A 9,939-nucleotide genomic window follows, 5' to 3' on the forward strand; every position below is an offset into this window, starting at 1 on the left:
ACCCATAGAGGTCACTAAAGTGCATATTTAGCATTTCTTGTGTATGTAAGCAGTAAGGTACAAGAGGCTGTGCTTATTGTGAAGAAATCACAGCTTGAAGGGTGTTTTAAGGCACAAAGCAGAGAAAGACATTGAACTTCACTATGAGAAAGTGCATGTTCTCTAGGTATGTAAATGGAGCTGTGTTGATACTCATGTTAACAGAAGGAATGTTGGGGTACTTCACATTCATTTAAATAACAATGCTGTAATCTACTGTATACTAACACATTGTGCTAAAATGATGCATTATAAGAGTAGATTTTGTGTTTGAAGAATACATGTTATTTTTTAATACAATAGATTATTAAACTATAATTGCAGTAAATGTAAATGTACAACTCCAGGTGGCTTTAAAATGTTATTTCAAAAAAGTCGATGCGCATATATATTTATCATCTGATGGAGGAAATCCAAATACACTTCATTCTGCATCATGTCTTGTTACTGATCTCTGTGTGATTCCACACCCCTTCCCTCATCATGTGAGCCATTCAAAATAACTGCAGCCCAATTATGAGTATTTTAAAATGTAGTTCTTGATTTTCGCAATCTGATAATAACATAATCCAGATGATATATAATTCGTTACTATCCAGGTCTGGGTACACTACAAGATGTACACTACAAGTTTAGATCTCTCTGTCAAGAAATGACTCGAGTCCATACTTAAAATATCAATACTGTTGTGAGTTAACATTTCAAGTCAATCATGAGGCAGATACAGAGATGAACAAGAAAAACAACAGGCAGGAGACAAAGTAATGCTAAAATAAACTGAGTTTATTGTTTATTGAAGAGCGATGGAGAGCTACAGACAGACCCTATGATCACCAGTTTATAGCACCTTTCACGTTTATAATCTCCATCTCTAGAGATCTGTCTGGCATATACAGATATTTACTCTGACTGTACCTTAAAACATAAGTCATACTTATTTGTTATGTGTTTTACTACATCTATGTTTACTGTATAATAAGATAAATGTAAATAAAGAGTATCTGAATATATAACTGATTTAGAAACATGGTTCAGTATATTCAGGACTAAATCAGTTGACAAATTCAGTGCATTTTTACTCCTTTACTATGGTGATCATTTAATTTAATTGTAATAAATTAAATTAATTAATAAATCTGAGAAACATACAGCACACAAACATATACATATATAAATAAATATAATGGGGGATATTGTAATACATCATCACCATGAAATAACATTTTGGTCTTATCGCCCACCGCAAGTAACAGAGCTGGACGATATGACCGTGTATACTGTTCTGTTCCCGCAAAATAAAAGTCAACCGTAAGAGATTTTTCTATCTATAGACAGAGCGCAACACGTCATAATCTGAAAACCACGCCCACCGGGAGAAAGCAATGCAACCCTAGAAGCTGCTTCCTTGTCATTTCTGACATTTTGACAACAAAAAACAGAACAATGTTTAAAAACTGCTATGTGACAAGGTGTACAGTAAACAAGCTAAAAACACAGAACTACATTTTTATAAGCTGTCGACCCCAAAAAACAAGTGTTTTTAAGGACCCAAAAGTGGAGTGCAGCGAGTCATTTTTTAACAAAAACAATGGTGGGACAAGCTGTTAGCTATATTAGCTAATATTAGCACTGGCAAACATAACGTAACTGCATAGCTTTCTGCTTTATCCACATTCTAACAAGTTGCATACTGTCAAAATGCTACAGCTTAGATCTTAGTTTACAGAAATATAATATATAAAACTGATATTTGGATATTTGACCTACCAGTGACAAAATGTTGACTGCACACGTATCGTTAGGCAAACCGAGTGTGTCAGGATCCTGCAATTTGTAACAATCAGCTTTAACAGTTAAGTTACAAAAGTTAAAATGCGGTCAGATTAGACTGTGTGAGATTAAAACAGTTAAAAAAATGAGACAGACAAGTGATCTAAATGATATAAGTGTATTTACAATGTTCACGTTAAAACAACACACTAAAACTCAAGACTGCTAAAAGCATGGAACACAATACCATCCCCTAAAACAATCTAAAGGTCCAAGCGGGTTAAATGTCCAAATATGAAGTGATCACCAGTGTACATATAAATCCAAATAAAGTTTAATCCAAAGTCTTTGTTCGTTGTGCTAAAGTGTGTAAAATTAAAGACATACACACATAAAACAATAAGAGGAATGAAATGGCTAAGACAACATGTAAAACCTATTAAAACTCTAATACACATAAAATAATAAGATATATAGAGCGGTTAAAACGTGTCATGTGTGACGGTGTCACATAGTCCCCCCCCCCTTTGGTGATGATGTTTCTCCTCAGTCCGGTAATGCTGTATCATTACATCCAGAGGGATGATGGCCAGGGCATGATACAGCTCATCATCTCACAAGCCCTGGTCCAGCCAACGATACAGCAGCCCCATTACCGGACTGAGGAGAAACATCATGGAAGGCTGAAAACTCCTCAGGATCCTAGAGGTTGCCTAGTGCAGTGTTTCCCAACCTTTTTTCTGCTGCGGCACAGTTTTAATTTGCAAAAAATTTCACGGCACACCAGCATCACATTAACCACTAAAATATAACAAAATGGCACAAAACTGCATTGCTTTAAATTGCTTGTTAAAGAGTACATTCCTCAATATTTTTAAGGGCTTATTTTGGTTTATGGAGTGTCCGACAACAAGTTTATGTACATACATGATGTAAAAATACTATTATTTCGTAATAATAAGCAGTTTTTATTACCTTACTTCTTGACTGACTCTCAAATGATTCGTTCCGCGATTCATCTGTGTAATCTCCGCCTTTCCGCCAGCGTAGTCTGATCTGATTGGTCAGATAGTGTAGTCTGCTGTGATTGGTCAGATGGTCTAGTCTGCTGTGATTGGTCAAATGGTCTAGTCTGCTGTGATTGGTCAAACGCGTTCAGCATGTGTCGCAAATGGACCGCCTATCATTACTGCTGTATTACGGTTTGCAGGTGGTTGGATATTAACAGTGTATAGAGAGAGATGGCGTCGATTTTACCTTACCAGTTCGAGCCCGAGTCTGACGAATCATTCTTTAATCCTTATACAGATGCCAGTAAGAAAAAGGACTGTTTTAGACACTTCTCTTGTAACAGTTAGTTATCACGGCATACAGTGTACGGTGTTCGTATCTTCAGATGTTATTATAACTATAGTACACCACGCAGTTCTTGAAATAAAGACTTTGCGAGTTAATATGGTTGAACACTTACATTAGCGCAACGAGTTTATAGCTAACGTTAGGTAAACAAACAGTAACAACCCCAAAAATAACGGTAACGTTAGCTAAACACAGACATGAGATAACGTCACACAAATTTAATTTTAAGTAAAGACAAAAATAAAGAGTCACACTTACAGGTTGTGATTCGGTGGAGCTTACAGGTCCAAATAAAGTTGGTATTGCAACATCTTTTAAGGAAAGACGTTTAATGTATCCTGCAGTAAAGGCGCCAAGATTGATGAAGCAATCTTCGGTAAAATGACGCGCGCAAAGTAAAACGTTCGGTTTATACTCCTTTGGTGTCGTTTGAAAAATAAATAGTAACCATTTTTTCCTCAGAAGTTCTTCCTTTGGTAGTGAAAATAAGACTGACTTAGTTTCACTACATAGAACACAGCTTCTCTTAGACATGATGCACACGTCACGAACGAGCTAGTACAGTGTTTGGGGAGGAGAGAGTTAAGTTTTCGCAGTCAGTAGGCGGGGATTTTTCTAGTGACGTAGGTACATTGTGGTTAAAGATTCGGACAGGTCATGGCTTGTTCGCGTGATTCAGAGTCGATTACCTTTTTTATAAGCTAATAACTTTGTTATTCGTTCACCTTCGGATTTACAACTTGGCAGATTGCTTACATTCAAACACGGCAAAATTAAACACTTCATGAAATGTATTTTTTATGATCTCGAGGAATGTACTCTTAAGACAGCATATTATAATAAACGTAGTACTCACATATGATGTCAATGTGAAACTTGAGCTTGTTTTGATGAACACAAAGATGATATCCTCGCTGGAATTGATGACAACGACACACGGAGCTCTTGGTCAACTGCTCTCAATCTTTCTCTATTTTTGTTCTTTATATAAGTCAAACTGGAAAAGCTGAGCTCACATAAGTAGGTTGTGGGAAAAGATAACAACACTGAGATTGCACTGTCTGCAATGACTGGGTACTCTTTGGCAGCAGTCAAGCAGAAACTGTCCAAAGGTAGGTCACTGAATGTCATGGTTCACACCACGGTCCTGTCTCATTTCAGTGAGCTGCTCTTGTTGCTGCAGCGACAGTCCATTTGCGTTATCCATTGCAGATGAGCTAAATGGGTCTCGAACCCAGTCAAAGGCTTCAGGTGATGTTAAGGGGAAATAAAAAGAGAATTTTTCTTCGAGAGTTGATAGATGCTTACAAATTACCTCACACAATGCCGCAAAGTTGTCTGAATGTCCAGTTTGGGCAAGGGGAAACATCTCAAGAGAGCCTTTTTCCACATGTTGTTGCCAGAGGGCAAGCTTTGATCTGAATCCATGCAGTTTGTCTGTGCTAGTTAGTACATTTTCATTTCTCCCTTGCATTCGCGTGTTCAGTTCATTCAGGTGTGCAAAAATGTCCGCCATGTATGCCAACCGTGCACACCATTCCTCATCTGCCAACAGCAATGCGTACTCCGATTTTTCCGCTGTTAAGAAGGTTTTCAGTTCTTCCTTCAGTTCGTACACACGCGACAAAAGTTTACCACGGGACAGCCATCGGACCTCCGTATGAAGCAATAAAGTCTTATGGTCTGCCCCCATCTCCTCACATAAGATAGCAAATAGTCGGCTTTTCAAAGGCCTTGTTTTTATAAAGTTGACAATACGCACTGCACCATCCAACACAAACAGCTCCTTTGGTAACGTCTTGGCAACAAGTGCCTCGCGATGCAAAAAACAGTGCATGACCGTTACGTTCGGATTTTTTTCTTTGACTCTTCTGACGAATCCCTTGGTATTCCCAGTCATGGATGCTGCTCCGTCGGTAGGGTTGGGAATCGTTTCAATTTTATCGATTCCGATTCCGCTTATCGATTTCGATTCTTATCGATTCCCAGTTTCGATTCCACAGTTGAAGTAAAACATTTAGATATCAACCTGTATGGTCATTTAGCCTGCTTATTGACTTGTTTGCAATATATATATATATATATATATATATTTATGAGCACCGTTTTGTGTATATTAACACATAGAAACACACCTTTTCTGATTTATTACAATTTGTATTATCATAGTTGAACTACATCATGGTTAAACTGCAGTTACTATAATGCAACTATGGTTAATTTGTGATTCCTGTGCTTTAATGCAAATTCTATAGCTAAACTATGCTTACTATAGTAAAAAATATCGATAATTTTCATAAGGGCTTTTATTGAGATATCAGCAGATCATGCAACGCATGTACTTTTCTGAAAATATGCACACAGGAATTAAAAAGAGGAATTCAAATTTTAATCTCAAGTATCCGATTCCTATTCCTTTCGATTCCGATCCGATTCCTAGCCTTTCGATTCCGATTCCAAATTGGAATTGATTTTCGATTCCCAACCCTATCCGTTGGTACACACACTCACGCAGTTTTCCCATTTTAGTCCTCCTTGTTCAATGTAAACGGATGTCACCCGAAATATTTCCTCTCCTGTTGTTTTTGATGGCAACTCTTTGCAAAAATAAAAATTCTCTCTGATGATTTCACCATTCACAAAGCGCACGTTCGCTAATAGCTGAGCATTCCCACTTATGTCTGTTGATTCATCAATTTGGAGTGCAAATTTGACGCTAGTTTTTATTTTTTCCAGTACAACACTCTCAATGTCAGCGGACATATCGTCAATGCGTCTGGCAGTTGAATTGTTTGAAACGGGCACTTTTGCAATTTCTTTGGCAGCATTTGGACCCAACATTGTTTTCACAATTGCTTTGCATGCAGGCATAATTAATGACTCCGCCACCGTATGTGGCTTTTTCGATTTTGCCACTAAACCAGCAACCAGGTAGCTAGCTTCGAGAGCTTTTTCAGACACTGTGGTACTCTTTCTCATCAAAGAAGCCTGTTTCTCCGTTTGATCTCTCAAACGCACAAAATAGTTTATGTCTTTTTTAATAAGTGATGGATGTTTTGTTTGTAAATGACGTTTAAGCTTGCTAGGAACCATTGCATGGTTAGATAGTTTTTCTCCACAGACTAAGCATAAGGGTAGTGCTGCCGAGCGATCCCCGGTGAAAGTGAATCCATATGACAGATAACTGTCGCTGTATTGTCTTGAGCTCACCGTTTTTGCTTTCTTTCCTGTGTCTCCACTGCTAGAGGGCCCAGGTTCCGATTCAGGGTCGTTAGATTTTCTTTTTAAGAATTTATCCATGTTTTCCCATTGGTTTTAGTAGCGTGGTCGTAATTATGTGTGGAATTCGCACATGGGAAAATCGCGGGCTACGAGGTCACGTATACGTACAGTCTCCTGGATGAGATCACGTATACGTGGTCAAATACGCGATGAGCTCACAGTTGGTTTACTTTTAATTGTAAAACATTGCTGTACATCTATATTTTATTTATTATTATTCAAAATTGGCCATTTTCCACGGCACACCGGACAACTTGTCACGGCACACTAGTGCGCGGCACAGCGGTTGGGAAACACTGGCCTAGTGGCCTACTATCCGCAAGGATGTCTGAGCATTCGTCAAGACCTGCGAGTCATGTGGTGTGGAGAACAGGGAGTATGCTGTCATCAACCCTAACAACAGACCACTAGCACAGCATCATCACCGTTCATCACCAGCAGCCACCAATCACCATCATACCAACACGCCGGAAAGGCGGAAACACCAGGGGGAGTGGCGTGCTAGCAGAGCTGGGTACAAGAGGCCCCGGGAGGAAAGGTGCCCGGGCTGGTACTGGATTCCACCTCTCTTTCAGTTTCCACAGATTCCTCCGGCCAGCTAGTGCCGACGTGGGAGGGCCTAACGTGGACTAATTTCTTACAAAGACATTTTAAAGCACACATACAAGACGACACCCACAAGATGGACAATGGCAGGCAGTACCTGCAAGGGACTAGTTCCTTCTCTGGAGCGGTAGGCTGGGGGGGAGGACTATGTGACACTGTCACACATGACACATGTTTTAACCGCTCTATATATCTTATTTATGTGTATTAGAGTTTTAATAGGTTTTACATGTTGTCTTAGCCATTTCATTCCTCTTATTGTTTTATGTGTGTATGACTTTAATTTTACCTGGTCATCTTGTCATGTGACTGGTCACATGACAGGCAATGGCAGCAACCATTATAAAGGAGGCAGCGTGGCACAAGTGGTGAGCTTGGCTTAGTTGGACTGGACTGAGGAGTTTCAGTAATTGTGGACTTACTTTAGCACAACGAACAAAGACTTTGGATTAAACTTTATTTGGATTTATATGTACACTGGTGAACACTTCATATTTGGACTTTTAACCTGTTTGGACCTTTAGATTGTTTTAGGGGATGGTATTGTGTTCCATGCTTTTAGCAGTCTTGAGTTTTAGTGTGTTGTTTTAACGTGAACATTGTAAATACACTTATATCATTTATATCACTTGTCTGTCTCATCTTTTTAACTGTTTTAATCTCACACAGTCTAATCTGACCGCATTTTAACTTTTGTAATTTAACTGATAAAGTTGATTCTTACAAATTTACCCATTCTTCCTGCTGATGCTTCACGTCTTAAACTGATACCTCACCCAAAAATGAAAATTCTGTCATCATTTACTCACCTTCAAGTCTGGCTTTTACAGTTCGGTAGCTTATAAAAACTTAGTTCCGGGTTTTTTAGCTTGTTTACTGTACACCTTGTCACACACCAGCTTTTAGACATTGTTCTGTTTTTTGTTATAAGTCAGAAATGACAAGGAGGCAGCTTTCCTGTAGCTCAGTGGTTAGAGCAAACCCAAGGTCATGGGTTCAATCCCAGGGATGGCACATAATTACCAACAAATGTATAGTATAATGCAATGTAAGTCGCTTTGGATAAAAGTGTCTGCCAAATATGTAAACGTAGAAAGTCAATGAAGAGGGATAGATGGCTTACCCCCCGGTGTGGGTGTGGCCTAAATGCGCTCTTGAATCGCTCTCGAGGTACTTCACTGTCATACGCCGATAGATTTGCGCAGCGCCGGATTAAAGGAATAGTTTATCCTAAAAAATACAATTTGCTGTTTATTTACTCACCCCCAGACCATCTGAGATGTAGGTGACATTTTTTCTCGAATGGAACAATAAAGACAATTTCAGGTAAATCCGCAGCCCTCTGTGCTTCATATAATGGATGTGAATGGCTGCCATGCCTTCAAGAGTTCTAAAAGCACATATATCCAACATAAGTGCGATCCCCGCGGCTCCTGGTGACATATTAACGTCTTGTGAAGCGAATCGATCGTTATTTGCACTGAATTGAACTGAAACATCATTTATAAAATTACGAGCGTTTTTTTACAGCTTAATAAAAAAAAAGTCCTGATCGCACTTCCTGTCGTGTAAATGACGTATGCACAATCTCAAAGTAAACGGACACTAGTTTGTTTACAACGTAGAGAGATGACGCGTGTGCAGATCTTAAAATAAGTAATTTATGCGACAGAAAGTACGATCACGACGTTTGGCGTAAGCTGTAAAAAACCGCTCGTAATTTTATAAATGATGTTTCAGTTCAATTCAGTGCAAATTACGATCGTTTCGCTTCACAAGACGTTAATATGTCACCAGGAGCCGCGGGGATCGCGCTTATGTTGGATATATGTGCTTTCAGAACTCTTGAAGGCATGGCAGCCATTCACATCCATTATATGAAGCACAGAGGGCTGCGGATTTACCTGAAATTGTCTTTATTGTTCTACTCTAGAAAAAATGTCACTTACATCTCAGATGGTCTGGGGGTGAGTAAAAAAACAGCAAATTGTATTTTTTAGGATGAACTATCCCTTTAATCCGGTGCTGCGCAAATCTATCGGCGTATGACATTAAAGTACCTCGAGCGATTCAAGAGCGCATTTAGGCCACGCCCACACCGGGGGTTAAGACATCCAACCCTCTCCATCAGTTGTAATCTCGTACACAAACGCTTTCAGGCTCTCTCACGCTCTCACTCTGCCCAACTAAACAAATCTCACGCCAAATAACAAGTAAACGGTAACGCAGACGTGAATGGACGTAGGAGAATAACGTGAACGGAAGGAGGGTCACTGCGCGTGATCGCGACGTGCTTCTGTGAATGATGTTTAATGAACAAATTTCGGGACGAGCACGAGCAGATAATCCACCCGGCTGGTTCGCTATCAGCAATCTCAGTATCTACTTTAACAGCTACAGTGAGAAGCACTACAAATAGACACAACTGTCTTACCCGCATTCTCTCTACAGCAGGCATCCCTCCACCACCCGGCTCTTCACCACGAATCAGAGTATACTCACTACAAACAACTAGACTAAACCGCTGAGAAACCGCCTCGTGAATTATCTATTGATGAATATCGCGCGCGTTTGAATTCAAATCCTCCCATAAAACGTATTCACATAACTCACATATAGCCTACTGGGCTGGAGACCCACGACGAGAGTGGGCGTGGCTTCAGCGCCAACAGCGGACACGACCCAAGCGTTTGAGAGCAGAGTGTCCTGCTTATTTTTCCAAGATTTTGATAACTTATTTTGTTTACTTGGATGTGTTTATCGCCATTCAAATTTGGCTGGGTGGTTAATAACCCACTTTTCTGTTGTGTGACAATCTCAGAACACATATTTTAGGTCACTTTACTCGGACTTTAAGCAAAACATGGTCAGGTCAAAGTCTCA

This window comes from Triplophysa rosa, linkage group LG3, assembly GCF_024868665.1.
Source record: "Triplophysa rosa linkage group LG3, Trosa_1v2, whole genome shotgun sequence".
Lineage (NCBI taxonomy): Eukaryota > Metazoa > Chordata > Actinopteri > Cypriniformes > Nemacheilidae > Triplophysa > Triplophysa rosa.